Source organism: Schistocerca americana, chromosome 5 (assembly GCF_021461395.2).
Source record: "Schistocerca americana isolate TAMUIC-IGC-003095 chromosome 5, iqSchAmer2.1, whole genome shotgun sequence".
Lineage (NCBI taxonomy): Eukaryota > Metazoa > Arthropoda > Insecta > Orthoptera > Acrididae > Schistocerca > Schistocerca americana.
Genome location: NC_060123.1, coordinates 507,123,506 through 507,149,363, shown reverse-complemented (window position 1 = coordinate 507,149,363; position 25,858 = coordinate 507,123,506).

Genomic DNA, 25,858 nt, shown 5'->3' with positions numbered 1-25,858 from the left:
GTACAACACGCCACAGACGCAGGCTGGTGGGAGCAGTATTATGCTATGGGAGGCATTCTCCTGAGCTTGTATGGGACCTGTGGTACCAACCAAAGACATGATGACAACTGCGAACCTCCTGCATCCGTTCATGATTGATGTCTTCTCCACGGCGTTGTCATCATTCAGTAGAAAAATTGTCCGTGTCTCGGAGTCAAAACGGTGCTTCAGTGATTTGAGGAGCATTATAGTGAAATCATCTTGGTGTCTCGGTGGTGAAATTCGCCTGATATAAATCCTATGGAACCACCTGGGTCGCTATCGCGACCTGCAACCAACTTGTCTGCGTGCTAGACACATTGGAGCTACACTTGCAGTCATGGTCTGTGGGTCAATTTCGTATGACAGTAAGAGTACTCTAGTTGTTATTACCCAAGCACGCTGGCTGCAAATTTGTACGTCGATCTGGTGATTCGACCTGTTGTGCTGCTATTCATGAACAGCATTCAAGCATTTTTCCAACACGATAAGGCTCGCCCACATATCGCTGCTGTACCCCAACGTGGTCTGCAGACTGTCGACATGTTGTCTTGACCTGCTCAGTCACCAGATCTGTCTCTAATAGAGCACATAAGGCACATCATCGGACAACAAATCCAATGCCCTCCTTTATTGATCAACCAAAAGTAAGAGCCAAGAAACTCCGTCGCCCAAACTAACGTCTGCTCTCTGTACAACACAACGCATGCACGTTTGTATGCTTTTATTCAACATTCTGGCGGTTACACCTGTTGTTAATGTACCAGCATTTCTCAGCCCCCCCCCCCTCCCCATGAACCATGTACCTTGCCGTTGGTGGGGAGGCTTGCGTGCCTCAGCGATACAGATAGCCGTACCGTAGGTGCAACCACAACAGAGGGGTGTCTGTTGAGAGGCCAGACAAACGTGTGGTTCCTGAAGAGGGGCAGCAGCCTTTTCAGTAGTTGGAGGGGCAACAGTCTGGATGATTATCTGGCCTTAAATCACTAACCAAAAAGGCCTTGCTGTGTTGGCACTGCGAACGGCTGAAAGCAAGGGGAAACTACAGCCGTAATTTTTCCCGAGGGCATGTAGCTTTACTGTATGGGTAAAATATTCCGGAGGTAAAATAGTCCCCCATTCGGATCTCCGGGCGGGGACTACTCAAGAGGATGTCGTTATCAGGAGAGAGAAAACTGGCGTTCTACGGACCGGAGCATGAATGTCAGATCCCTTAATCGGGCAGGTAGGTTAGAAAATTTAAAAAGGGAAAGGGATAGGTTAAAATTAGATATAATGGGAATTAGTGAAGTTCGGTGGCAGGAGGAACAACAATTTTGGTCAGGCGAATACAGGGTTATAAATACAAAATCAAATAGAGGTTATTGCAGGAGTAGGTTTAATAATGAATAAAAAATAGGAGTGCGGGTAAGCTACTACAAACAGCATAGTGAACGCATTATTGTGGCCAAGATAGACACCAAGCCCACGCCTACTACAGTAGTACAAGTTTATTTGCCAACTAGCTCTGCAGATGAAGAAGAAATGTATGATAAGATAAAAGAAATTATTCAGATAGTGAAGGGAGACGTAAATTTAATAGTCATGGGTAACTGGAATTCGGCAGTAGGAAAAGTGAGAGAAGGAAATATAGTAGGTAAATATGGATTGGGGGAAAGAAATGAAAGAGGAAGCCGTCTGGTAGAATTTTGCACGGAGCACAACTTAATCATAGCCAACACTTGGTTCAAGAATCATAAAAGAAGGTTGTATACATGAAAGAAGCCTGGAGATACTGACAGGTTTCAGATAGATTATATAATGGTAAGACAGAGATTTAGAAAGCAGGTTTGAAATTGTAAGACATTTCCAGGGGCAGATGTGGACTCTGACAACAATCTATTGGCTATGAAATGTAGATTAAAACTGAAGAAACTGCAAAAAGGTGGGAATTTAAGAAGATGGGACATGGATAAACTGACTAAACCAGAGGTTGTACAGAGTTTCAGGGAGAGCATAAGGGAACAATTGACAGGAATGGGGGAAGGAAATACAGTAGAAGAAGAATGGGTAGCTTTGAGGGATGAAGTAGCGAAGCCAGCAGAGGATTAAGTAGGTAAAAAGACGAGGGCTAGTAGAAACCCTTGGGCAACAGAAGAAATATTGAATTTAATTGATGAAAGGAGAAAATATGAAAATGCAGTAAATGAAGCAGGCAAAAAGGAATACAAACGTCTCAAAAATGATATCGACAGGAAGTGCAAAATGGCTTAGCAGGGATGGCTAGAGGATGAATGTAAGGATGTAGAGGCTTATCTCACTAGGGGTAAATAGATACTGCCTACAGGAAAATTAAAGAGACCTTTGGAGAAAAGAGAACCATTTGTTTGAATATCAAGAGCTCAGATTGAAATCCAGTTCTAAGCAAAGAAGGGAAAGCAGAAAGGTGTAAGGAGTATATAGAGGGTCTATACGAGGGTGATGTACTTGAGGACAATATTATGGAAATGGAAGAGGATGTAGATGAAGATGAAATGGGAGATATGATACTGCGTGAAGAGTTTGACAGAGCACTGAAAGACTTGAGCCGAAACAAGGCCCCAGGAGTAGACAACATTCCATTAGAACTACTGACAGTCTTGGGAGAGCCAGTCCTGACAAAACTCTACCATCTGGTGAGCAATATGTATGAGACAGGCGAAATACCCTCAGACTTCAAGAAGAATATAATAATTCCAATCTCAAAAAAATGGTTCAAATGGCTCTGAGCACTATGGGACTCAACTGCTGAGGTCATTAGTCCCCTAGAACATAGAACTAGTTAAACCTAACTAACCTAAGGACATCACAAACATCCACGCCCGAGGCAGGATTCGAACCTGCGACCGTAGCGGTCTTGCGGTTCCAGACTGCAGCGCCTTTAACCGCACCGCCACTTCGGCCGGCTCCCAATCCCAAAGAAAGCAGGTGTTGACAGATGTGAAAATTCCAGAACTATCAGTTTAATAAGCCACGCCTGCAAAATACTAAAACGAATTCTTTACAGACGAATGGAAAAACTAGTAGAAGCCAGCCTCGGGGAAGATAAGTTTGGATTCCGCAGAAATATTGGAACTCGTGAGGCAATATTGACCCTACGAATTCTCTTAGAAGCTAGATTAAGGGAAGGCAAACCTACGTTTCTAGCATTTGTAGACTTAGAGAAAGCTTTTGACAATGTTGACTGGAATACCCTCTTTCAAATTCTGAAGGTGGCAGGGGTACAATACAGGGAGCGAAAGGCTATTTACAATTTGTACGGAAACCAGAAGGCAGTTATAAGGGTCGAGCGACATGAAAGGGAAGCAGTGGTTGGGAAAAGAATGAGACAGGTTTGTAGCCTCTCCCCGATGTTATTAAATCTGTATATTGAGCAAGCAGTAAAGGAAACAAAAGAAAAATTCGGAGTAGGTATTAAAATCCACGGAATCGAAATAAAAACTTTGAGGTTCGCCGATGACATTGTAATTCTGTTAGAGACAGCAAAGGACTTGGAAGAGCATTTGAGCGGAATGTATACTGTCTTGAAAGGAGGATATAAGATGAACATCATCAAAAGCAATACGAGGATAATGGAATGTAGTCGAATTAAGTCGGGTGATGCTGAGGGAATTAGATTAGGAAATGAGACACTTAAAGTAGTGAAGGAGGTTCGCTATTTGGAGAGCAAAGTAACTGATGATGGTAGAAGTAGAGAGGATATAAAATGTAGACTGGCAATGGCAAGGAAAGCGTTCCTGAAGAAGAGAAATTTGTTAACATCGAGTATAGATTTAAGTGTCAGGAAGCCGTTTCTGAAAGTATTTGTATGGAGTTTAGCCATGTATGGAAGGGAAACATGGACGATAAATAGTTTGAACAAGAAGAGAATGTGGTGCTACAGCGGAATGCTGAAGATAAGATAGGTAGATCACATAACTAATGAGGAGGTATTGAACAGGATTGGGGAGAAGAGAAGTTTGTGGCACAGCTTGACTAGAAGAAGGGATCGGTTGGTAGGACGTGTTCCGAGGCATCAAGGGATCACCAATTTAGTATTGGAGGGCAGCGTGGAGGGTAAAAATCGTAGAGGGTGTACAAGAGATGAATACACTAAGCAGATTCAGAAGGATGTAGGTTGCAGTAAGTAATGGGAGATGTAGAAGCTTGCACAGGATAGAGTAGCATGGAGAGCTGCATCAAACCAGTCTCAGGACTGAAGACCACAACACCAACAACATTTGTCCGTTGCAATGGCTTATCTCGCTCTTACATTGACCAGTGGTTTAATCATTTAAATATGTTACCTAGACAAATTCATTCCAGAAATTTCACTACTCTTTATAAATTACTTTTTGGTGTTGGTTTTTCCGTCAGTGTATTTATTTGGCGTTTGAAATGAAGAAACAGGTGCCATGTCGACGCAGGACGTTTTACTGTGCGGGCGTCGAAGGCCTCGTTAGGGAGTGCACAGGCACGTAAGACTGTGGAGCAGCTCCTAGTCTAACGCTTTTCCTTCTCGTACAGTTCACAGAAGGCCGGCGCGAGCGTTCAGACACGCGCAGTTATCTTCCGGGCGTCCGACCCCGGTAGCTGCGTGGTCAGCGCGACAGAATGTCAATCTTAAGGGCCCGGGCTCGATTCCCGGCTGGGTCGGAGATTTTCTCCGCTCAGGGACTGGGTGTTGTGTTCTCCCATTCATCATCATTTCATCCCCATCGACGCGCAAGTCGCCGAAGTGACGTCAGATCGAAAGACCTGCAACCGGCGAACTGTTTACCCGACGGGAGACCCTAGTCACACGACATTTTATCTGCCCGGCGAGAGCGAGATGCGCGCGCCGGGTTGCATATGAGGCGAGGGCGTTGAGGGCGTGTCCCCGGCTGTATGATATCGCCGGCTGGGTGGAGCCAGGCGCTCATGTATCATCTGCCGGCTCCCCGCCCCGAGGAAAAGATAACGCCCCGGCGGCTTACATGGCGGCAGCGCCTCCTCCTCGGGATTACATTTTACTTGCTGATTCCTGGGGGTGCGTCGGCTCGGTTATTGTTGCCGACCCTCGCCGCTGAGTAAGCTGCGCATCTCAGCACCGTTCTGCCCGGCACTTATCAGCGCTGCGATAAGATTTATTCCGGCGGCAGCTTCGGGCGCTCGCGAGGTGCGCCGCGTTTCGGGGAAACTCCGTGAGGGTGTTGGTGGACGGGGCAGATGTTCACGGAGTGTCACAAAAAGGAACATCCAATCTCCCTCGTTGGAGAAAATTAAATGTGTTACCGAACATGTGTCCGGAAATTAACACGAACTCTGTTTGCACAACTTAAAAAATGCATCAGTATGTCCAAAATAAAAGCAGTCCTGCATCAATAACACGCACATTTAGACATACAAAAGCATCATTCTGTTATTTAAAAACATAAAATATTTTAAAACCTACAGCGATCGTTAGAAACAATGACCTATTTTAAAAGTTTTATTTGACCGTGAAGATATACATCTATACACCATTAGTGTGCATTGTTCGAAAGAGCACTACCTTCTCACATATTCTAAATGTGTATGTATGTATGTATGTGTGAGTGTGTGTGTGTGTGTGTGTGTGTGTGTGTCTTACATCTCCTATACCAAAAGACCGATTTCAAGGAAACTTGCTTCACATATTCTTTACTGTCTGGGTAAGAACGACCAATCTATTGTAGTTTAGGAGAAGCGACATCATGAACAATGAATTACGAAAAAAACTGCCGCATCCTGTATTTCTTTTAAATTTGTAACTTAGCTGCAACTAACTCTATTCGCAGACAGTATCCACATATGCAACTGAATGTACCTATCATTGTACGACACGTAGTTCAAGAAGTATGACGACATAAACACGATATGAGTGAAAAAATGCCGCAACATTCATGAAATTTTAATATGTTTGTTCTTTACAGCTAAGAGACTCCTACAGCTGAAACAACCTAAGGAAACCTCTGACACCTGGCAGCGCTTTTGACAGCTTTCAAACGAGAAGCACAAACGATTGTAGGCGTAAATCACCGTCTATGAAGAAGCGTTGTCATAGAGACGTTTAAACGACACGCGAAACAGCTGCGCCTAGCACACAGAAACTGTCTGGGATATTACACTCCAAATACATCTAATTTTTTGTTTTCGTTTCTAACAGAAGATTCGCAAAATGAAAACCTGTGCAATGCCGGGTTTGTCAGCTAGTACTGTTATATTAGACACGTCAGTTTTTATAAATTATATCCTTTAGGTGCACATCATTGTTGCCAATGCCATTTTCGGCACGAACACGAACACTCGCTGTAGCCTTGCGAAAAGTGTCGCTCACTGTGACTCCGATTTTTACACCTCAAGTGATTGTTCTCCTGTTGGAATACGCTTCGGATTTCAGAAACGCCCACAGACAAAAAATCACAAGCCAATAGATGCGACAAACGGAATGGCCAGTTTACGTCACCAAAGCAGGAAACAAGACATTCCGGAAACATTCTGCATAAGACTTTTATGCACATTTGTGGTTGTGTGAGCGACTGCAAAGTCCTGTTGGAACCATAACGATTGCATGTAGGCATTCTTACGACGTATTTCCTCCTTTACGAACTGTTGTACCATAACAACATATCGATCTGCTGTTACCGTGGGATTATTCCATGAACAGTGAAGGGTTTGTAAGTCTGTAACACTTCTGTTCCTTCGTTAGTAGAAAATCTACACCGCTCGTATCGTCAAACCTTCGCTGTATATAGTGTCATATTCAGGTCTATAAATGCGAACATTACAGTGACTGTTATTGACATTAAGTAAAACAACAAACTCACTGTTACCAATCACTGTTTAATTATCTCCACGGTGCGTTTCAAACGTTTAAACCTCCATCATCAGGTGGATTTAAATTTGTTAGTACGACGCGCGCGCGTGTGTGTGTGTGTGTGTGTGTGTGCCCATCTCACGCACACAGTGCCCAACTCGACAACACAAGAGTGACTCCACTACACTGCTCCACAAGGCTGGCCCCCTTTGTCCCATTCAAACACACCGTATTCCGATTGACCACACGCCACGTCAGTATTCTTCCGATCGCGGGTATCAGAACCACGAAGTATTTCCTGCCTGCTATACTGCTGGAAGAGCCGAAGATAGTTATGCTTTTAAAATATCAATAACTCGTTACAGAACATATCTTTGCCGTTTGCCTGCCATTTCTGAGCGCGTGAAATAATGCAATATCGAAAGTATTAAGTGCGACAGACAGCTTTCAACATTTAACGTTGTTAATTGCGAAGGCCACCAGAACTAAAGGCATGTGCTTACACTTAGAATTGGATACATGGACAATGAACTGCAATTTTTCTATCAGCTTCTGAACACTACCTTCTCTTTTCTTTTTTCCCTAGGAACAATGCCACATCCCCTCTTAAATTAAACTGGTAAGGTCGTAAGGTTTCAATATACTCGTGCACACCCTTCCGATCATCAAATAATAGATATTTTATATGAATAAATCAGAGAACGGAGTAAAGACTCACAGAAGTTTCAAACAAGAACAGTAACTGAAGCTGTGCTAATTAACCAAACCCCTCACGTGAGCAGAAGACCTTGCTAGCGGAAAGAAGTTAAAGCAAAACGTCTTGCACACCGATTGGAGCTGTTTTCATGTTTTTCGTCTTACCTTTTCTTTTGCCTTTGTCGCGCATCAGTGCAGGGTTGTCATCGTTATTTATGGATTTGGCATGGTTAGATATCCCCCGCCCCCCACCGGCGGAGCAGGAGTACGCCAACTGTCTACGCATGCATGTGAAAGCGAACATTTCTCTAATTATTTGCAAATCATGTAAATGTGGCGGGACTTGGCACTAGCACGGCATTCACACTTTGAGATGTAGGAATCCGCCTAAAAACTACATCCAGCAAGCCAGCATATCGAACCTCGTCTTTAATACGCCGGGTGGATTTCATCCGGGGCCGGATCGCTTCCCCGTCCCAGTAACGGCGCTCAATATTAATCTTGAGAAACACAGAAAAAGAACGCACCAGTATACTGCATGAAACTCTTTATTATATGAAATGTAGAAAATACCTAGCGTCAGCATTGATAGAGGCCACAACATGCCGCCGCACTGACACCAATACATGCCGATGTATCGCTGGAGTATCCTGTACGATCGCAATGCACGTATACAGGGTGTTACAAAAAGGTACGGCCAAACTTTCAGGAAACATTCTTCACACACAAAGAAAGAAAATATGTTATGTGGACATGTGTCCGGAAACGCTTACTTTCCATGTTAGAGCTCATTTTATTACTTCTCTTCAAATCACATTAATCATGGAATGGAAACACACAGCAACAGAACGTACCACTTTGTTACAGGAAATGTTCAAAATGTCCTCCGTTAGCTAGGATACATGCATCCACCCTCCGTCGCATGGAATCCCTGATGCGCTGATGCAGCCCTGGAGAATGGCGTATTGTATCACAGCCGTCCACAATACGAGCACGAAGAGTCTCTACATTTGGTACCGGAGTTGCGTTGACAAGAGCTTTCAAATGCCCCCATAAATGAAAGTCAAGAGGGTTGAGGTCAGGAGAGCGTGGAGCCCATGGAATTGGTCCGCCTCTAACCAATCCGTCGGTCACCGAATCTGTTGTTGAGAAGCGTACGAACACTTCGACTGAAATGTGCAGGAACTCCATCGTGCATGAACCACATGTTGTGTCGTACTTGTAAAGGCACATGTTCTAGCAGCACAGGTAGAGTAGCCCGTATGAAATCATGATAACGTGCTCCATTGAGCGTAGGTGGAAGAACATGGGGCCCAATCAAGACATCACCAACAATGCCTGCCCAAACGTTCACAGAAAATCTGTGTTGATGACGTGATTGCACAATTGCGTGTGGATTCTCGTCAGCCCACACATGTTGATTGTGAAAATTTACAATTTGGTCACGTTGGAGTACATACTGACGAAACTAAAATGAGCTCTAACATGAAAATTAAGCGTTTCCGGACACATGTCCAAATAACATAATTTCTTTATTTGTGTGTGAGGAATGTTTCGTGAAAGTTTGGCCGTACCTTTTTGTAACACCCTGTATAGACTTTATGCGTATTGTAGAGTTTCGCGACACCCAAGAGCACTCAGATGCGTCTCAAAATATAGTTAGTGGGTTTAAATCTGTAAAACATGGTAAAGAGGGAATTGGACCAAAGCCTGACATATTTTACAGGGTGATTATAATGAAAGTTAAACTTTCAAACCGGTGTAGAAATAACGCCACTGGTCAGAATGGTGACAAATTGCAACGGAATATTACCGGAGAAGGGGGCAAACGTATGGCAGAAGAAATATAAACAGTTACAAAATTTAGCAATAGATGGCGCTGTAAGCATTATAATTTAATAGTGGTCGACTACAAATGACAAATGAATCATCCAACAATGCCTAAGGTATACGTTTGACGTAAAGGAAACTGTACTAATCACTGTGCATGGGTGTCATACTGTTAGTGACGTAAGTCCATCAGCCACGGCAAGGTCATATCACATCGGATGGGAAAAATCGGTTTTTAATTGTCCTGAGGCCAAAAACAGCATAAAAAGCATCACTCACATCGGTTTTTAATTGTCCTGAGGCCAAAATCCGCATAAAAAGTATCAACCAAAATCAAATCGGATTATTAATTTACGTGTGATTGGTGCCAAACATGTTCAATATGCTGTCCACCGTTTTCTGCAACAAGTGGATCGAAGTGTTTCCGGGGTCACGTTGAGAGTGTGTTGCACAATGCGTGCGCTCAATGCAGCAAAGTTTGCAATCGGAACACTGAACACAATATCTTCCAGATAGCCTCACAGCCAGAACTCGCACGGAATTAGGTCAGATGATCGGGACGGCGAGGCTGTGGGGAAACGGCGATGATAATTCTAGCATTTCCGAAATGGCACTTCAGCAGCTGCTTAACTGGATTTGCAATGTGCGGAAGTGCGCTGTTGGAAAGCTGGAATGACGTGGTTGCGCAAGAGACATTCACAGCGCTTACCAGTGACGGTACAGGCAACAGGGCCGGAAGCACCTGTCTCTTCGAAAAAATATGTCCCTATGATAAACGATGTCGTAAACCCGCACCACACAGTGACCAGTAGGTATGGTTGATATGCGTGTGGATTTTCCGTTGCTCATATTCGACAATTCTGTCTATTGCCATATGGAAGTGGACTTCGTCTGTTACTTCCCATCGTGCGGCTATCATCACGTGGGAAACCTTTTCACGTCAATCACTGGAGTACAAATGACAGCTCCGCCAATGAGCCGCGGTTTTATATGTTGCGTGCGCAATACTACTCTCATCTGTATAAGGGCATGTCGCTGTCCTATGACTTCTGCCACCTCAGTCTAAACTCACTCCCGAGATTTCTGCCGTACCAATTATTATTTTCCTCTGCACACGCTAACGAACTGAAATACTGAAATAAGAACCGTAGGGAATGATTTACTCTTAAGATTAGTCAAATGCAGACACCGAGTGAGGTGGCGCAGTGGTTAGCAGCTTGGGCTTTCATTCGGGAGGACGACTCCTCGAATCGGAGTAGCCGGCCGCTGTGGTCGAGCGGTTCTGGGTGCTTCAGTCCGGAATCGCGCTGTTGCTACGGACGCAGGTTCGAATCCTGCCTCCTCGGGCATGGATGTGTGTGATGTCCTTAGGTTATATAGGTATAAGTAGTTCTAAGTTCTAGGGGACCGATGACCTCAGATGTTAAATCCTATAGTGCTCAGAGCCATTTTTTTTTAATCGGAGTCTGATCATCCAGGTTTAGGTTTTCCATGATTTCTGTAAATCGGCTAAGGCAGATAATTGCCAGGATGGTCCCTCTAAAAGGGCACGGACTATATCCTTCCCCATCCTTAACCAATCCGAGCCTGTGCTCCGCCTCTTGTGATCTCTTTAGTGTTGGGCCGCGAAACTCTGATCTTCGATCCTTCCTTCCATTTTAGAAGCAAACAAGGTATCAAGCGCTAAAGGAATTTCTGTCTAAGACATTGTAGTATGTTCCTCCTCTTTAATTCTCATTTATCGAGATGCCTCGCGTAGTGGACAGACCCAAGTGACTGTTTATAAACAAAAGGACAAGAAAGGGCGCAAAGCTTCAAAGAACAGTGTCTCAATAATTCCTTTGCTGCAAGATCCTAGGGCTTATTCTAATCTGATTCATTATGATGTTGTTTCTGAAGGAAAAGAAGCTTATTTCGAAGAATGATAAAAGGTTCAGGACGAACCATTTGCTTGAAACGAAACTGTCTAGACATCAAATCTTCCATATTGTAAAGACTACTGAACAGCTACAATTTGTCGTTCTATGAAATAAAGTTCGAGGCTGTATCACATTGTTGATTGGTAATCAAGATACTCTGTCTCCTCAGATACATGATTAGCTGCATGTATAATTAATGGCTAATAATATTCATTGCATGAAACTGATCTGCGATTCTTCAGGGGAACCGAAAATAACCGTGGGTGTGCATCAGGAAGCATAGTCAGCCATGCCGGCTCTTGCGGATACTGCGCGTGATTATGCTATTTGCCTGTTACACAGCAACGACTTCGCGCGTGGCGCCCTAGAGGGCTGCGCGACGACTTCCGAGCGTTTTACAAGCCTACCGGTCTCTCGGAGCGCAGTCTCTGGCTGGTGGCCATGAAGGAAGGCTACAGCTGGCAACACGAGCAGGGAGATCCATTCCATACATGATGAGCGGGCGCCCCCAGGGCAGCGCGCGACCGAGTACACGACGCCGGCATGGGAGACTAAGTCAGCATGCGGAAAGGAGGCGAAGTGGGAGGCTGAGCATCGGCTGAAGGATATGTCCGGTTAGCGTACCAGTTAAGACTTGGAACAGCCCCTTACACACACTCGGTTGAGTGTAAAAGGAAAGTAGTTGGACACCTGTCGCAACATAAAAATGCGTTGTAAATTTGAGGCAACCATTTTTAATCTGCTACCTAATGGCTGCTGCTTTATTTTAATGAAATTGTTACAGTGTGGATGACGGCCCAGCCTATCACTCCCCAAGCACGTAGCCATTTCACATCATTAGACTGATAAAGTTCTCAATGGACGTAAATCTTCTATGCGTTTATGAGGTGCGCTAGTACTAATTGGTCACTAAAGGCTCTTTTATCTAGAGGGCAGTATCAGTGCTGGATGATTGTAAGGAAATGTAGAATCTCTTATACAGTATTTCCATTCAGCGACTGGAGCGACTACTACGTTCAAATCCTGACTACTACTTTCAAAGCTCAGAAGAAAAAAACCGATAACATCCGATTTCATGATCAGTAGTGAACTCCATAAATCTATAATAGTTATTGAATTTTGTTTTACATTACGGCATAAAGTCTCGCAACAGGCCTATGACCATTATGTTCACCACAATGCAGCACAAAAAAAAGCTGTGTTACGTACGCTGACAGACCAAGCTGAAGGGATTAGCGACAGTGACAAACTCCAACATGAACTGAACGAGGTTTGAGCGACATTCTAGTTTAATGGGTAAATCTACTAGGACATATGAGCTATGAGGTACAGTGAAGATAACACAGACAAAGGAACAGAAGAAACTCATCCTGTTGATTGCTTATCTTATGTGAGGGGCGTCAGCGACTGTTTAGGAAAGCTGCATCACTACATAGGAGTTAAATCAATATTCAAGGGCAGCTAGTGTATATGTGATCTGTTAGGGCCCACAAAGGAATATTCTCGACACTTAAGGCATTTGAGGGACAGCACAGCAGTCATGTACAGCTGAGGACGGTGAAGACGATGACGAATCTGTTAATTTTCATGACCCTCGCGTGCTTGTTCATCAGCTGTAGATGCAGCAGTGAAAATTAAGAGAGGGTATTTGCTGGATCGACTTGCTCTAGTCAACCAGCATCCAACAACATAGAGATACAGGCAAGGACCTCACCAGGCACAGCTTTTCAGGTGACAGATAGAGGGTGGTCGCACTCTGCCTGGCTACCAGGCCTCGACGCTGAAGAGATGGGGCTTCCAATGCCATGACCAGCAACTGTACTCTGTCATATTTGTCTTTATTTTTCATCAACAATACGCCAGACTCAAACTTTTGCTCACCCTCTCAGGACTTTAAAATTTGCGCTTCCCATCTGAACACTGATTATGGCACGCTAAATTTAGGAATTTTCTATTTGCTGTGACGTTTTTCGGCCTTCACATATGTTTCTTCTTCATTCAGTATTCAAGAAATAACTTGTTTTCAGTTTCTGTGTTCTAAAGTAACTCTCATCCGAGAGTACTGTTTGTGTGTGACATAATCACATAGGCTTCTGCAGCTGATGCCATTTTGATTAAAATTCTTCTGGGTGTTGTATCATGACGTTCTATAAGATATTTTAATTATAAACTATAAAACTGAGTTTACGATCACATTACAATGACCTTCCTCAGGGCAATAAACATTTTATTCATTTTATGCCTGGGTAGCAGTTGGCGACAAGATTCGCTTTTCTAGACAGTGCCTCACGCATAAGCGCCAATCAAGGTAGACAGCGGTGTGGCATGTTTTCTTCCACATGCAAATATGACTAATGTCAAGTTTCTTCCAACATGATGTAATCGATAGATGTCTCTGTCCGGGTATTGCTGCTGCTCCAGCGATTACAATGTACGCACAAAATACGAGCAGCGGGTAGCCATCTCCATGTCGCCTCCAGACTTCTCCTATAGTTTCTCCTGGATTGATTCTATGGTCAAGGACCTCCAGACATCATCCATGCAATTCCAGCTGTTCGACAAGAAGATCGAGCCATGCATAGAAGAACACCTCTTCGCCCATAGCATTACAGCTGATACCCAGCCTTTCGTCTTCTTTCTAGCATATGGTGATCCAAACGTTTACCACCTTTTGCAGCATCTTAATCCAGAGGTTGAATCCCATGCTCTGCCCTAAGACGGGTTGACATCCATTGTGTTAGAGTAGTCTTCCAAGTGGAGTTGGCAGCAGCCTGCCGTAAGGTTTTCAGTTGCCATAAACTTAACGGACAGTCTTACCGTGAATGGATTGCCCGCCTACAGGGTTTATATCACAATTAGCGTTTCCGGTGAACTAATCCTCAGTATAACCAATCATACGCAGTTTCCCTGGTGTGTAACATTATTGGTTCAAATGGCTGTGAGCACTATGGGACTTAACATCTTAGGTCATCAGACTCCTAGAACTTAGAACTACTTAAACCTAACTAACCTAAGGACATCACACACATCCATGCCCAAGGCAGGATTCGAACCTGCGACCGTAGCAGTCGCGCGGTTCCGGACTGAAGCGCCTAGAGCCGCACGGCCACCGCAGCCGGCGTAACATTATTCTTGTGAATGCCCCTGAGAAGGACTATGCACAGATCTCCTTAAATTAAGGGACCCTTTCTTAAAAACATGTCTCTCCATCATCAGAGATTTTGAACTGTTTCTCAGCTCATCAGCCATCCCGCAGATCCTACCACAGTTGTTCACCACCCAGCTGACACACTATCCTCAGTCACAGCCATGCCCTGCATCCAGGTCGGATTCACAAAAAAAAATAAAATAAAAAAAGGTTCAAATGGCTCTGAGCACTATGGGACTTAACATCTGAGGTCATCAGTCCCCTAGAACTTAGAACTACTTAAATCTAACTAACCTAAGGACATTACACAGTGCTGTCTTGTGCACCAGAGACACCAGTCCCACTACCAGTGCACTAAGTGCATCTCTTGTGGGAAATCCAGATTTAGGGTTGAAGTGTTTCAGACACTGTTCTAAACAAATATAGACTGTGCATGTATAGATCCCTCTGATGCAGGGGCGGAAGATGGTGGTGGTGGTGGTGTTGAACGTCCCGTCGACAACGAGGTCATTAGAGACGGAGCGCAAGCTCGGGTTAGGGAAGGATTGGGAAGGAAATCGGCCGTGCCCTTTTAAAGGAACCATCCCGGCATTTGCCTGAAACGATTTAGGGAAATCACGGAAAACCTAAATCAGGATGGCCGGAGACGGGATTGAACCGTCGTCCTCCCGAATGCGAGTCCAGTGTGCTAACCACGGCGCCACCTCGCTCGGTAGGGGCGGAAGACAGGGTCGACCTGTTGCCAGATGCATCTCACAACTAATCTAGTCTTCCTCACTTAGAGGAATCTCTGACAAAAATCGCTCGTGGTAGCTGTCTATAACATGCCCATTGAGGTGCAGAGAGACATGCAGTTCTCCACGACCATTATATATTTGTTTCCCTTGAACCTTTTGACTCTGCTTTATACTTACAGCAATGATATTCAAATCATCAACCAGTTTACAGCCCAAATTCAGTTCTCATAGCTATGATTTTGGTCGTCGACACTCAAGGAGCCCTCCATCTCTTGGGTCTAGAACTGTGCAATGCCCTTGGCTTAGAAATCCATGGCACTGCCACCACCATCATGTCGCTAGGACCCAACCCCAACATAAAAGACCTCTTTTCCAAGTTTAGCTCTGTGTTCACGAAACACTCCTCCGGTGTCAAAGATTTTGAGGCACATGTGTCTCTTTTCCCACCAATGACACTGAAGTCTTTGAAAGCCAGAAATGTCCCCTTCACACTCAATCTCTGGATGGAGCTACAGTTGCTTGAGAAGGAGGGAATACTCACCCCCATCCCAACAGAAATAGGCCAGCCCCATCATTATCAAAGAAAAAGCAAATGGCACACTGTGCATTTGTGGGTACTTCCAGAGAACCAATGGTGCCCAATCTGTCGTAGAACCTTGTCATATTCCAATGTAGAGGAAGTAATGACTACTTTATAGGCGACAAAATGTTTCCAAGTCTGACCTTCTTGACCGATATCTTTAACTTCTGCTGGCCAAGGATTCCTGACACTTCTTAGTGGTCAACACTCCTCTTGGACTCTTTCAGTATAATAGACTTCCATTTGGCACTGCCAGTGCTTCAGCCATTTTTCTGCACTACCTCAGCCGGCCTGTGTGGCCGAGCGGTTCTAGGCGTTACAGTCTGGAGCCGCGCGACCTCTACGGTCGCAGGTTCGAATCCTGCCACGGGCATGGTTGTGTGTGATGTCCTTAGGTTAGTTATGTTTAAGTTGTTCTAAGTTCTAGGGAACTGTTGACCTCAGAAGTGAAGTCCCATAGTGCTCAGAGCTATGACACCAGAAGGAACACCAGCTATGACACCAGAATATCTATGTGCAACGATATTACCAAAAGGAACTCTTCACCCTCAGCAACGTGCTCCTCCTCTATGGAGACTAAGACCACATCATGGGGCCGGCCGGAGTGGCCGTGCGGTTAAAGGCGCTGCAGTCTGGAACCGCAAGACCGCTACGGTCGCAGGTTCGAATCCTGCCTCGGACATGGATGTTTGTGATGTCCTTAGGTTAGTTAGGATTAACTAGTTCTCAGTTCTACGGGACTAATGACCTCAGCAGTTGAGTCCCATAGTGCTCAGAGCCATTTGAACCATTTGCTCACAAGAATAATACACAGAAGATGACGAACGAATAGGTTGACTTTAGGAAAAGTAAATTCGCCATAAAAAAATCGAGACACCTGCTGTAGACCTAGTAAAAATTGGGGACCACGAAGTAAATGAAGTTAAGGTATTCTAGTATCTTGCAGGAAAAGTGATGTATTACAGAAGAAGCAGGAATGAGCCAAAAAGCAGAGTAGAACAGATAAAGATGCCATTCCCGGCGAAAAGAAATGTATTACTGTCAAACATTGGCCTTAATTCGAGGAAGAAATTTATGAGAATGAACGTTTGGAATACAGCATTGCATGGAAATGAATAATGCGCTTTGGGTGGGTGGGTGGAGGGGGGGGGGGGGGGAGGGCAGGAGGAGAAGAGATTCGGACCGTTTGAGATGTGATTTTATAAAAGGATTCTGAAAATTAGGTGGACTGATTAAAATGAGGAGATACTTCGCAAAATTGGATAGGATAGAAAATGTGGCAAACATTTACAAGAAGGGACATGATGATCGGACATGTATTACGGCATCAGGGAATAATCTTCGAGGCGTTATAGGGAGCAGAAGAGGGTTAAAACTGAAGGGGAAGATCGAGGTGGGAATATATCGATCAAATGACGTCGTTGTGAGTTAATGCTACTCCGAAGTGAAGGGCCCCATCAAATCAGTCAAATGCCTGATGACTCTGTATAAATGTTGAAAGTGTCATGAAAAGTGCCACAGGTAACCTTTGATTTGATATTAAACGGCTCTTAAGAAACAATGATATTTGGTACAATAACTGCGGTGCCAGTTACGTTTAGACATGTTGACTGTTATACTGACGCATTAATTTTCACTGCCCTTCATGCGGTATTGATTTGACCATATCAGAGTTAATATTACCAAGTTCACGTTTCACTTTGACAAACAAATAATTTTTTGGTGGGGGGCGGGGGGGTTGCTCATCGTGTTTTGTGAATGAAAACATGGTCCGAGTAGGCTGTATTCTGTTTATTATCCGCGCTACTGTCCAGTTTCAGCTTTGGGTCACTTCTAGGTAAGCGCCTGTTTTAAGCTTCACGCTTCATTTCACATTAACATTGTACTGGAATATGAAATAAGGCGTGAAGCTTAAAATATGTGCTTTTGCAATTGACCAACTACACTGATAATAAGCAGATTACTGCCTACTTGGACCATATATATCTTCTCAAAAGAAATAAATAAGGTGGCATATATTGTTCTTGTATCAAAGACTTTGAACGTTATTTCGTGTTAGCAGCAATGATCCCACTGACCACACTTTGTTCACTGTTGAAAATAGTCATGTTAGAAGCAGAGATCTACAGATGGGACAGGGAGACATCTTCAGCAGACTTAAGGTACACATGTATTAAAATCCATGGAGAAGAAGTAAAAACCCTTGAGGTTCGCCGATGACATTGTAATTCTGTCAGAGACAGCAAAGGACTTCGAATAGCACTTAAACGGAATGGACAGTGTCTTGAAAGGAGGATATAAGATGAACATCAACAAAAGCAATACGAAGATAATGGAATGTAGTCGAATTAAGTCGGGTGATGCTGAGGGAATTGGATTAGGAAATGAGACACTTAAAGTAGTAAAGGAGTTTTGCTATTTGGGGAGCAAAATAACTGATGATAGTCGAAGTAGAGAAGATTTAAAATGTAGACTGGCAATGGCAAAGAAAGCGTTTCTGAAGAAGAGAAATTTGTTAACATCGAGTATAGATTTAAGTGTCAGGAAGTCGTTTCTGAAAGTATTTGTATGGAGTGTAGCCATGTATGCAAGTGAAACATGGACGATAAATAGTTTGGACAAGAAGAGAATAGAAGCTTTCGAAATGTGGTGCTACAGAAGAATGCTGAAGAGTAGATGGGTAGATCACATAACTAATGAGGAGGTATTGAATAGAATTGGGGAGAAGAGGAGTTTGTGGCACAACTTGACGAGAAGAAGGGACCGGTTGGTAGGACATGTTCTGAGGCATCAGGGGATCACAAATTTAGGCTTGGAGGGCAGCGTGGAGGGTAAAAATCGTGGAGGGAAACCAAGAGATGAATACACTAAGCAGATTCAGAAGGACGTAGGTTGCAGTAAGTACTGGGAGATGAAGAAGCTTGCACAGGATAGAGTAGCATGGAGAGCTGCATCAAACCAGTCTCAGGACTGAAGACCACAACAACAACAACAAGGTACACAAGCTTCGCCTCAATCAGCGAACCACGAAGAGCAGAGTGTTAGGATTTACTCCAGCCGTTTATGGAGCGTGTCCCACCATTAGCATAAGCGGATACAGTAATGTATCGCGACAGAGAGATTCCATGTTCACTTTTAGATAAAATCCCAAGAAATCACACAGAAGCGTCACATTGTAGTAACGTTGAAAATTTTTTTTTTTTTAATTATTGTCGTGACTTGCTACATTAAGTGAAAAGCTTTGTGATTGTATTAGTGTTAACTACTTGTCGCAGGTAATGAAGAAACGAAATTTATAACGAAAACACAAATTTAAAGACGGGACACGTTTCGTGACGCATCTTTTCTTCTCGTGGCGATGGGTGCAGATTTATGATCGTTCTAGGGCCAGCTAATAAGCGCAGCGCCGACTGCGTCTCATTTCGTCGGTCTCTAATTAGATATGGATCGCGTGTAGCGGGCTGTCCCGAGCCTCGCGACTCCGTGGGATCTCGGCGGAGGGTCGCCGTGGCGAGCGGCCGAGAGCCTCGAGCTGCAGCTAGGGGGGGCAGGTGACGGGGGGGGGGGGGGGCGATATAATCAATGGGCGGTAAGGTGAGCCGGGAACACGCGCGCGCCCAGTACGTAAATAACGCCATTGTCAGGTGGCGCGACGTAATTACTGCGCATGTCCGCCCCGGCCAGCATGGCCGCCGGGCCTGCCCGCCAGGCGCTGCCTGCCGGTTTCCGGACCAGCGCGGCGCGGCGCAGCGCACCGACCTGTTGTGTGTCCCGACGGCGGCGGCGCGCCGACCCCCGACAAGCCGCTGCTCTTTCTCTCCGCCTCTCGCTGACAGTTCGGAGCTACAGGAGGATAATTGCGACACGGTACTTGTGTAGACCACTCGAACAGAGTGGGGCGGCTTCAGGTGGCCAAGGAACTGCACGACTTTGTAACAGTTGCGGGGAGTGACACTCGTGCGTAGATGAAATGTAGCGACACTTCTGCGGAGCCCAGAACACTTCAGATAGTCTTTTTGCTTTCAAGTCCTTGTTTTCGACAACTCATCATACTGGCACGTTCCAACCTAACCTAAGCCTTGGGCTAAGCTGCCGCCGAACCTAGGTTTTCTCTTTCACAATCGTGCTAATGGCGCAATTCTGCAGACAAACACTGAAGACAACCTCCAGAAAGAGATTTTCACTCTGCAGCGGAATATGCGCTGATATGAAATTTCTTGGCAGATTAAAACTGTGTGCCGGACCGAGACTCGAACCGGTACGTTTGCCTTTCGCGGGCAACTGCTCTACCACTTGCCAGCGAAAGGCAAAGGTCCCGAGTTCGAGTCTCGGTTCGGCACACAGTTTTAATCTGCCAGGAAGTTTCATATCAGCGCACACTCCGCTGCAGAGTGAAAATCTCATTCTGGAAACGTCCCCCAGGCTGTGGCTTAGCCATGTCTCCGCAATATCCTTTCTTTCAGGAATGCTAGTTCTGCAAGGTTCGCAGGAGAGCTTCTGTAAAGTTTGGAAGGTAGGAGACGAGGTACTGGCAGATGTAAGGCTGTGAGGACGGGACGTGAGTCGTGCTTGGGTAGCTCAGATGGTAGAGCACTTGCCCGCGAAAGGCAAACGTCCCGAGTTCGAGTCTCGGTCCGGCATACAGTTTTAATCTGCCAGGAAGTTTCCACCTCCAGAGACTTTTCACTATGTTTAACATGGCAGGCCAAAAGCCTAAATACACTCATATCCATTCAAAAAACTAAATGTATTACGACGTCCGTGAAACAAAATGGTTCAAATGGCTCTGAACACTATGGGACTTAACATCTGAGGTCATCTATCCCCTAGACGTAGAACTACTCAAACCTAACTAACCTAAGGACATCACACACATCCATGCCCGAGGCAGGATTCGAACCTGCGACCGTAGCAGCAGCGCGGTTCCGGACTGAAGCACCTAGAACTGCTCGGTCACAGCGGCCGGCTCCGTGAAACAAATTAAATGAAAACTGTAAATGGGTGGAAAGTATATTCAACAGGTAATGATATTTAAATATCTTGGTACTTAACCGTCCAGCAGCGAAAATGTCGAAAAGGAACTCAGAGAAAAGGTAGCAACAGCAAACAATACTGCACGTTGTTTAAATGATACTATTTGGGAGAAAAAACATACAGTAAAAGATAAAAAGGCACGTACATGCAAAACAAAACAATAGTGAGACCAATTAATGCACACACAGCTAAGACAAGACCGGAAAAATCAAAAACTAAGAGACTTTTGGAAATCAGGAAATGAAAATTCTGCGAAGGACTACTGGGAAGACACAGAGATAGAGAGAGAGAGAGAGAGAATTGAAAGCAGTAGAAAAAGTGTAAAGTGAACTCAGTTGATGTTTGATACCCAAGAGGAAGCATGAATGGAAATAACACATAGAGAGGATGGATGAAATGAAGATTGTGAAAATCGTAACAAATAGATCACCAGCTCGTAAAAGAAATATAGGTCGATCGATGAAAAGATGGAGCGACGACCTCAGGGTAGACTGAGGGGTGCTCAAGGCAACAGGCTTCTGCCTAGGAAGAAGAAGAGGAAGAGGAAGAGGAAGAAGAAGACATTCATTTTCTTCGCCAATTCAGACCCAAATATTGTGACATTCCAATATAACCTGGACTTCTGTCTAAGCTGCACATCAGTCCGACACCACAACCACGTTTCTTGCTTTCAGATTCGTTGGCTACGCCAACTCCTATCAGAACGGTCACCATCCAACTTAAGCTACATATCAGTCTATCACCACAAAACAAGAGCCTCTACCGGTATACTACTTGCAGAACCTCACGCATTTCCTTAAGGGCCCCAGGCTTCTCAGAAATGTCTCTCCTCCGAAGTGTTCGAACGTCAGCTGATGTCGCCTTTGGAAGGAGAGGCATCCGAACCCATGTCCTCCCGAACAAACCTGGAAGTGAGAAAGAGAGAGAGGAAGTTACTACCTGCATAAGCCAGACATCTAGAGCTACTTTTAGGCTTCACAAGACACCTTACGCTGCGTGGCAGAGAAAATGAAACGATCGTATTGCATTAATGGCAAGGGGTCCCAACCGGGGTGAGTTCGGCCGTCGACTTGCAAGTCTCTTCAGCAGAAGTCACGATGGGTGACTTCCCACTTTCCTGTTCTGTTTGCATATGGTGCGTGGGATTAACGAACTGAAATATAGCGTGATCCACAACGCCTCTCCTGCAGCATCTGCCTCTGGAGTCTGTTGGACGTCTCCATAACGTTCTCACGCTTACTAAATTATATCGTGACGAAGCGAGAAGCTCTTTGCTGGATTTTCCGTATTTCTTCTGTGGTACTCTAGCATATTGTCAACATACCCTGATGGGGATGTAACACACAGGGGATTTAATACACTTGGATCAGGAGCAAATAAACTACGCAGGTTAGTTTCTGCAGAGAGAAGAGGTTGTAAATGATCGTGAAATTTTACCGAGCCGAAAGTGATGACGGGAGTGGAACGCCACTGAATGATATCTTTGCGAAACAATGTGATAACGCATTTGTGCTGTTGGCAAACGGAATCGTCATTGGACAGACGCGGTTCCAGTGTTCTGTCCTAGAGCGGGGTGGGGGGACGTTGTTGTCATAGTTTGTAGCTGTTATTGTCTGTCACCTAACTGCTCCCTCCCGCCCCCGCCCGGTGGCTAGCACACTGGACTCGCATTCGGGAGGACGACGGTTCAATCCCGCGTCCGGCCATCCTGATTTAGGTTTTTCGTGATTTCCCTAAATCGGTCCAGGCAAATGCCGGGATGGTTCCTTTGAAAGGGCACGGCCGACTTCCTTCCCTAATCCGTTGAGACCGATGACCTCGCTGTCTGGACTCATCCCGCAACACAGTACTTGCCGTTACTGACATCTTTAACATGGCACAGGTGCCAACGATTTAAATATAATGAATTCTTTACGTTGCTATAGCATGACAGCCAGGAAAGTGCAGTTCAGAGAAGTAAAGCATTTCAACAGCAATCGTCTGAACAACAAGTGTCTTGCAGTTAATATAAGATTTATAATATTATCAAACTCTGTGTTTAGCAGTACTATTATTCCAGCTTATTTACAACTAACGTGTGTACAAGATGGCACCTACTGAGCTTTTTGTTTACATGTACATTCATTATTTCCTGCAAGGAAATAAGGGAGAATGAGTCTTATCATTAAGTCATCATGCAGATTTTGTTTACATTACTTGTCCATAAGGTGGATCTGTTGTATCGTATTTACAGTGTCTCGTGACGGGACATGCTGAATCAATGACAGTCCCATTAGTTACTAGTGCTATTCGCAGACGTACAGTACAATACGATGGAGCAGTATCGGTACAGTATTTCCTAGTCTCTGGATTGGAAAGGGCCTGCAAGGTCAACTGACCTGAATTCCCTTGATTATTTCGTATGGGGGTATCTAAAGTTACTTGTGTATGAGAACCCAGTGGATACGGAGATAGAATTAGTTACCAGAATTGTAGCTGCCTGTGATGTGATTCGAAACACAAAAAATGGTTCAAATGGCTCTGAGCACAATGGGACTTAACTTCAGAGGTCATCAGTCCCCTAGAACTAAGAACTACTTAAACCTAACTAACCTAAGGACATCACACACATCCAAGCCCGAGGCAGGATTCGAACCTGCGACCGTAGCGGTCGCGCGGTTCCAGACTGTAGCGCCTAGAACCGCTCGGCCATCTCGGCCGGCGATTCGAAACACAGCAGGAATATTTGTCACGTTGAGTCAGAATCTTATTCGCCGATGTCATGCTTGCATTGAGGTTGAAGGCTGCTAGTTTCAGCACGTTTTGTAAGATACAGTATAAATGGTACGTTCACAGTGTAGTATTTGTAGTTAATTACTGTAAATAAGAAAGCACATAGTAATGTGATTTTATTCCGATTATCTCCTTGAGCTAGATTCTCCGACCCCAGGTTCCCTACCTCAAATTGTTCAGTGAAGCGTTCTCTATGCCCTGCAAAATTTTTGTGCGCTCTTACGGAGACACATAAGAGGCAATGAAACGAAAACTATACGGATGGAAAAAGAGTAAGTAAACTTTTTGTACTTTCAACATTGCAGCACAGTCAGCAATCGTGATAATCTAATATATATGAAAATATCAGCCTCGATTGCGGTAATGAAAGCAATCTTTACCTAGGTTTCAGCCCAAATAATTGAGCCTTCTTCAGAAGATATACCTGAATCTATAATTTAGCTAAGAGGGCATGGTGTAGAAATAAAACTAAAACAGCCTGAATAGGTGTAATCACATTTTAAAATTGCGGTATATGAGTACTAAGTCAACACCAAGACCTAACTGAAGCTGAATCTGAATAAAAACAATATATTTTCCATAAACAACTGAAAGAATGCGATAGTATCCCCTTAGAAGACCAGTAGTAAACTTTTGGTGTTGTCACATCGCCTAACTTGGAGTTTCACTAAAAAGTGATACGGGCTGTAATGAATTTAGAAAACCACTGCGAAGGAAGAACTTTGGATTTATTAGGAGTAAGAGCCACACATTTACTAAGGAAACTAACAGCAAGATATTATTGCAACCTATTCTAGAATAAAATTGTAAAGCTTGGGGCATTTGATTAGGTAGACTTTCCAGGAGAAAGCGAAACAATTTAAAACTCTGCGCCGAACGGCAGTCATGCAACCAACGTATTTTATGTTTCACATAGAGTCGAAGAAAACATTCTTATCTGGGTACTTTATTTTATTTTCTGCTAATGTTTATTTTTACTCCAGCATCACATCTCACAAGGGTGTAGATATTTCATGCGCTCTCAGCACAGCATCCAAGTTTCTTTACCATTCACGTCAAGGCTCCGAATGCAGCATTTCTGTGCGGAAATTGTAGATTGCTAGTTAAAGATCTTCCTTTACTGGTCGGCGCTATAGTTCTTGTAGAACCTTAGCCTCTTTTGTCATCTGCCTCCACTCTTGTCTGCCGTTGCTTTCCTTGTCCAATTCCTGATTCTCATTGCTTTGAGATTCTCTTTCATAACTTCAAGTCATCTTTTCCTGGGCCTGCCTCTTCTTCTTCTTCCCTCAGGCTTTCATATAAGCACACTCTTTAACACCTTGAGTTTCCGGCATTCTCTGCACATAAAGAGTCCATCTTATTGCTCTTTGCTTCATTTTCACTACAATATTCATCAGCCCACAAAGTGTATGTAGTACTGCATTTGTCCTCTTTCTTCAGCTTTCTTCCTCTCTCACTCTTCCAAATATATTTCTCATCATCTTCCTTCCCACCTCAGTAACCAGCCTTCTTATCCATACGTTACAATAGATCTTAATATAATCAAATATATTTTGATTTTTGCATTCCTACTAGCATTTCAAGAATTGAATATGGCCAGCAGGGAATATTACCATCGTATTCCGCTTGCTATCCTTTCTTGAATTTCAACTGCTCTCCTCCTGTCATCTGTTATCATCGAACCACGATGTTTAAACTCTTCCACTCCTTGGTATTCTTTCCCATTTACTTTTATAGAAGTCTCTCCTCTGTCCTCACCATTAAGTCCCATCATAATATGTTACGAGGGCTGTTCAATAAAGAATGATCATAATTTTTTTTGACAACATACCTTTACTCATCCTCATTATTTTGATGGTCCTTCTCAAAGTAGTCTCCCAAGAATGCAATGCATTTGTCCCAGCGTTTCTGCCAGTCTCCAAATACATGCTAGAAACCATTTTTTGAGAGGTCCTTCAAAATCGCCTCTGCAGCCGTCACCACTGCTTCTGACGATTGATAATGCCTCCCACAAAGGCGTTTACTCATGATAGGGAATAGAAAAAAGTCACATGGGGCTAAATCCGGACTGTAGGGAAGGTTAGGGATGCATTTCACGTTGATTTTTGCAAGATATTCAGCAACAACATTGTCAATATGCGGCTGCGCATTATCGTGGTGCAGCATCCAGCCCGCTTCACGGAAATGAGGTCTTTTGTGCCTGATATGGACTTGCAATCTTTGCAGGACATCCCTGTAGTATTGTCCAGTTACTGATGTGTGTGCAGGTAGAACATTCTGATAAACCATTCCATGAATATGAAAGAATGA